The sequence below is a fragment of the Anser anser genome (genome assembly GCF_964211835.1).
Source record: "Anser anser genome assembly, chromosome: 5".
Lineage (NCBI taxonomy): Eukaryota > Metazoa > Chordata > Aves > Anseriformes > Anatidae > Anser > Anser anser.
The window spans coordinates 14,105,250-14,111,249 of record NC_139725.1 but is presented as its reverse complement, the minus strand read 5'-3'; the positions used below and the strand labels follow the sequence as shown (position 1 = coordinate 14,111,249).

General features: G+C 52.6%; 1 protein-coding gene across 7 annotated transcripts in view; it reads left to right on the top strand.

The window, feature by feature from the left end:
• Positions 1 to 1,945: 1,945 nt before the first annotated feature.
• The window catches only part of TSPAN18 (tetraspanin 18), a 110,911-nt gene continuing 106,856 nt past the window's right edge, over positions 1,946 to 6,000 (top strand). For 3 of the 7 annotated variants that reach the window (XR_014585234.1, XM_083838752.1, XM_083838740.1), the window contains exon 1: positions 1,946 to 2,034. The gene's annotated coding sequence lies outside the window, so the exon portion shown is untranslated. Of the gene's footprint in view, positions 2,035 to 2,996; positions 3,304 to 6,000 lie in introns of those variants that run through there. The other 4 variants (XM_083838745.1, XM_083838741.1, XM_083838748.1 and 1 more) reach the window with 4 other exon arrangements.

The window sequence follows — 6,000 nt, the reverse complement described above, 5'->3', positions numbered from 1 at the left end:
CATGTCAGTGATGTATTTAGCAGAAAACAAGTAAAACGTGCCTCTTGCAAGCTTATCTATAGTAAAACTGTTTTTATCCAAGGCTGTTGGTATTATGTGCTCAGTTCGTGGGGGATATACTACATCCTTCATACGTAGTGATGAATGTAAACCCCAGCTTTAAGTGCAAAGCTCAGCTCAGCGCCGGCTGGGACTCACAAAGCAGTTCCTTCATGATAGTGAAAGCACTATAAGCTCGGGAAGCTCGTTTTCGGTGGCGGCCCCTTAAATTGCACATTGAGCATGTAAGAGGACTATTGTGTCTATGCGGGCTCGTGGGGGCTTGGGAAGCTGGGGTCACATATAGCTCTCTTCTGTTCATTTACAAAACAGTTTCATGGAATCAGGGTGGAAAACAGAAAACATGTATAAGTCTCAATACGTCGCCCTGTACGTTTTTCCAGAATAGTTTCAGAATGGTGATGTCACTGGAGCTGGGGGGGCAGCTGTTGGAAAAATGCAAGGGTGCCCCCGAGGAGGAAGGGAAGTTTTCTATGGGACGTGGAGCTGTTAAAAACTGCGGTGTCTGGGGCACGAGCAAGCCCGCTCAGTTTCCTAGAAGCCCTCTGCATGCAATCCCACATTTTCACGGCTTATTCACCGCATATATAGCGAAACTGTGGGGTCCTGGCACGGGCCTGGGGCAGCACGGGGCTGAGTGTGGGGTGCAGGCGCTGTGTCGGGGGGGGGGTGCAGCGTGACAGGTCTGCTGAGCACAAATGTCACCGTGGCCTGAAAGAACCACGATCCGCTGCTCGAGGAGTGTGACAACCCAGCCTCCTGGAAAATAGCACTCCGAGTCCTTTGCAAAGGAATCAAATGAGGAACAAGGCTATTACCTCGTGTCAAACTGTGCCTAATAAAGAAATGGAAATCCCCTACTCAGCCACAAAGAGCAAGGAGAGGTAGGCTCACGCTGTGACACAAATAAATGAACAGTGAAACAGCAATGGAAAAACAGGGGCCCAAGCATTATAAGAAAATATCAGACCTGAAAATGATTGCCTGTCTTAAGCAATAGACTGTAACAAAACATATGTTACAAATACGATCTGGTTGTGCAATCTAGTTTTGCTATTACAGAGAAATGGATTTGGGGCCATAAGTGTTAGCTTCTGTGCGTATCTCCCTATCTTTATATCACAAGAGGGAAAAAAGAAAGCCAACGCCAATATTTGCACCTGGGGAGCCTTGTATCTGTTCATTACCCGATAGAGGAGGCATTAGCAGATACACGGAGATGCTGGCGCGTCTTTTTTCCTTTGCACAGCACTGCTAGACATTCGTGTTGCCTCTTGTTCTTCCAACAAGCTGGGAGGATCCAGATCCGCATCCCCTTGTCTTGCAGGGCAGTGTGAAATAAACAGGGCTTCTTGGAAACACCAGGACGTGCCTGCGTGGGACAACTCACAGGGTCTGCATTATCTCTTACCATATGCAAGTGCAACATCCAGTTTACTGACTCCTTACTCCTGAGGTGTTGCTATTGAGAGTATGTGTAACTTCTGCACGCTTTTTCCGCCCTCGGTTTCTTTACCGCCAAGGCAGCAAGTACCTCTGTGAGCAGCAGGGCCCGTGAAGCGTCGCCCCAATGGGGCACAGCCGGGTTATCAGCGCATCACAGAACCAGGTACGCTGGAAGAGACCCTCGGCTCATCACATCCGACCCCCCAGGTGCGCTCAGGCTGCGTGCGGGGGCCGGAGATGCCCCCTTCAAGACAGCCGCGCTACTTCTGCCGTGCCGCACCGCACCGGAGCCGCTCGGCGGGCTCACACCCGCCTGTCCCCGGGCCACAAGCCCTGGTGCTGCCGGTCCCCCGGGGCTCACCGAGGGCTCCCCGGCAGCCGGGGCCGGGGCCGGGCGCTGTCGGCGGCGGGGCCGGGCCGGGGGCGGAGCGGGGGGGCACGGCCGGAGGCGGAGCCGCTCCGCTGGCGGCTCCGGCGCTCGGCGGCGGCCGGGCACGGGGCGAGCACGGCAGCGGGAGCCGCCGGGAGGTAAGGGGCCGGGGCTGCCGCGGAGGGGCTGCGGGGCTCGGCACCGGGGTCCGGCCGAGCCCCAGCCGCTGCCCGCGGCCGTGCCCGGGTTTCTCGTCCCCGCTCCCGCAGCGCCGGTGCCGGGAGGGAGCGCTGCGTGCCCCGGGCGTGCCCCGCTGTAGGTCTGGGGTCGGGCTGCTGCCGCCCCCGGGGCCGGGATGGAGCAGGGGGACGGGGCGGGGGGGAGTTACCCGCGGTTCCCACTTGTGCCCAGCCCGGCGGGGCTTTGCTCCCCCGCAGCCTGCAGCCCTGCCCGCCCGGGTCGGTGCTGCCCGAGGACGGGGGTTTGTAGGAGCCGGGTTTGTAGGAACCTAAACTTCTGCGGGTAGGTAGCGCAGTGAGCGAGTAGGCAGCGTTTGCATCGCGTTTGGATGGTTTTCCTGTGAGGTCTCTTTGGTAAGCGTAATTTATTTCTCCCTAATGCCGCTCTTGGCTATTAGCGAGCCCTGCGTGCTTGCTGCCTGTGTTTCTGTAATAACAGAAACTGCGAACGCAATTAATAGGCTGCAGGCACGTATTTCATCGAATAGCCAGTGGCTACCAAAGCTGGTTGGGCAGGAGCGTGCTGGAGATGGCTGCGTGCCTGCCTGGCTGCACTCAGGTAGTGAGCACGGGCTCGCCCTGCGTTTTTACCAGTGGGTAGAAGCGAGCGCTTTTATTCTAGAGTTGTCTTAGCGAGATGCGTTCAAGTGCCTCGTGGGCTCTGCCAGTGAAATGATCGTTGTGGTGCTTAGCGCGTTCATAAGGAGCAGCAGTTGCTGGGTCTCAAAAGTGAACAGGCTGAAGGCAAATGACAGGAACATCGCTGGAAGAAATAGGTGTGTGCTTTCTTTTTCATAATGGGGGGGGGATTTTTTTTTCAAATTTCAGCTGTGTCGGATGGTGCATATGCTTCTCTGTTGTCTGCATTTTCTGAAGTATTTATGTAGTACGGTCAGATGATTCAAGCGGCTGACCCTCCCTGGAAGGCAGTTAATATTTCTGTATTTGTTGTGGCCGCAGCGCTGCTTTTGTTGGCGTTAGCTGAAGGACTGTGCAGTGCAGTTGCCATGAATTTAAGTGGAGGGGGATGAGAAGAGGGAAAAGAGGAACTTTAACTTTTCTGAGACAGCCCAGACTTGTCAGCGAAATGGGGATACAATTTCTGACCGTCCCGCGCTTCCCGCAGAGCAGCCCTTCCTGCACATCGCTTAGCTGGGGGAGCCGTGTCCCAGCCCAGGAGAGGTGCAGGTGAGCGGGTGGTTACCCCTCGATGAGCGGAGGGAGAAAATACCAGCCCGCAAACCAGCCCAGCGCTGGGGCAGGACGGGACCGAGCCCTGGGGTGGGCTGGGGGGCCCCAGCTGGGAGCCCCCGGCCCTGGGGGTGATCCCAAGCGAGGGCTGGCCGTGCTGTGCCGTGCCGTGCCGTGGCAGCCCCGCGCAGCCGCTGCCCAGCCCTCTGCTTGCTGCAGATGAGCCAAACCCGCTCAGGGGCTGTGTTGGTTCGTAAGGCAAGTACGCGATGTTTCCTTTGTAAATCGTGGGGAAATCCCTTTATTTTCTCTGGGGCGTAAGGATATGGCATGCTGGGAAGAGCATCGGGCTTGCGTTTCCAGGCTTGCCTAAAAAGTTAGAGCGGAGCCCAGCAACTTCACGTCCCCCCAGTGGAAGCCGAGGGAGGCAGAGTGGTGTTTCCTTCTGTTTTTTCTCCCTGCAAGGGGAGTGGGATCGGAGCGCTTGCGTCCTCTCCTCAGCTGATGGCAACGAATGACTCTATCCTGGCGTGATCTCACTTTTGGCTGCTGTAACGTGTATTATACTTCTCAGGGTGGGGCTGGGCAAAAGGGAAACGGGAATCGTTGTGTGTGTATGAAAATGCTGAGCTATCCTCAATTCCTTTGCCAAGTTGTCTGTGCGTTGTTTAATTCAAATAATTCCATACACGCAGCCTTGCAGGTCTGTTTGAAAAGGCAGAAACAGTATCCGTAACCAGGAATAGCCCTGCGGTTCGGAAAAACACGGCTAACATCTGTTACCGCGACTTTGGTTTGTTCCTCTCCTGGTATCAGCAGGGTGACAGGTCAGTCAGCCAGGTCTGACGTCCTGCGCCAGACCCTGGGTGGCTGGTGGTGACCCCCAGAGTTGTAACCCCAGCTCCTGCCCGGTGGGGCAGGGGAAAGGCTTCAGGCCACCTGGCTGCCCGGGGCTGGTCCCCGACGGCAGGCGGTGGCCGGTCGGTGTGGGTCTCTGCGGGCTGGGTCCGTCTCCTGCGCTCACCGCTCTCGGTGTGACGGAGCCGGCTGGGGTGTCGGTGCTCTGCGCGCCGGGCCTGCGCTGCTGTAGGGGCAGCGTTTTCTCTCCTAGCACCTTTTATCTTCCCTTAATCTATCCCAGGTTGAATACTGTAGGCAGTTGAAGCAGAGCCATTTCATGCTTTGATGTGTGTTTATTGGCTCTAGCTTCTCATTCTCTTGCCTTTTTTTTGCCCTTTTTTTTTTTTAATTAAATTAGCGCTCTCTTTCCCACCCCACCTCCCCAAACAAAAAGAACTAGAGCAGAGGAGGCAAAAAGTGAATTAAATGACTTTGTGTTTTTTTGTGAATGGGTTTTCTTGCCTTCCCCCTGCCTTCCTTGCTGCCTTCTGTAAGATCCCTTCATAATTAAAATATTATGACTATCCTTATGGTAGCCCTTCACTAGTGGCAAGGATCCTAATTTGACGTCAATGCAAAAATACTAGTTTCTGGCATAAGGGCAGATGACATTTCATCAGCTAGTGCATGCCCATTTTTTTTTTAAACCACAGTGCTAAGACCATATGGGCAGATAATGAGTTTAAGCTGATAAACAGCTTACAGATTTGCCCAAATAAAGGACTTTCTTCCTAGAAGACACGTTTTCCTTTAAAATAAATAATGCAGTTCCTGTGTTTTTATTTAATTATCTCTGGTCCTGTCTGTTCTCACCAGGCTGCAGGAAAACAGACACAACTGCCCTGGAAACAGAAGCTACTGGATTTATGGGGCCGTGGGTCTTAGCTCAGGAAGGACTTGAAACGAGAAGCTCAGATGCTACAAAATTGAGGCTTTAAGTATCTAAATAAACAGATGGTGGTCCAAGTTGTATTCGGAGAGTGTTGTGAGGTAGTGCATAGTTCTTGACATCTTGAGGATGAGTCATTGCATGAGGTGGTTGTAGGTCCAAGGTCTGTCTGGGAGCTATAATTAAATGAGATGAATATCTATACTTCTTGCTAAGCCTCTGAGGCTGCTGAAGCAGCCCTCGTTTGGGGGTTTTGTTGCAAGATAAAGCCTACTTTTGCTTTTTTAAGAGTCTCTCTGGCTAAAGTTTGTGTTGATCCTCCCCCCAACTTAAACTTAAGCTCTCATCGGTAAAATCAGAGAGAAAGATTTTGGATCTTTTTTTTTTTCCCTATAAAAAAATCAAAATAGTACAGCGAGGGCTGGGAAGCTGAGGTCTCTAGTTGTGACTTCAAAATAGTAGGTCAAAACCAAGTAATGTATTTGCATGGGAGGGCACAGCCCATGTATCTCTACCCCAAAATGCATAGAAGTGAGCTATTTAGGGTCTGAAATTGCTTATTCCATTCTAAGCTATTTCTTAAGTTCTCCCTTTTTTAAAAAGCTTGGAAATGGTTGCTAATCTTAATTCTAAATAGTAAAGGAAGGAGGAAGAAGAAGGTTGTACAGAAGAATGAGTCCAAACAACAGTATTGTTACTCATGATGCTTACTCCCTCTAAAGCTTCTTTGAATATTTTGTGTTGTCCATTCCCTCCTCTCTCACCACCTCTCAGCATTGGGAAGATTGCTGGAGTTTGTGTTTCATATGAGGGTATGTTCTGGATGCCCAGACTTACGCTTTCCGACGGCTGCTTTCGGTCCTACCGCTGCTTGGACTCTGCCATTCAGCATCCCTTGTGTCTGT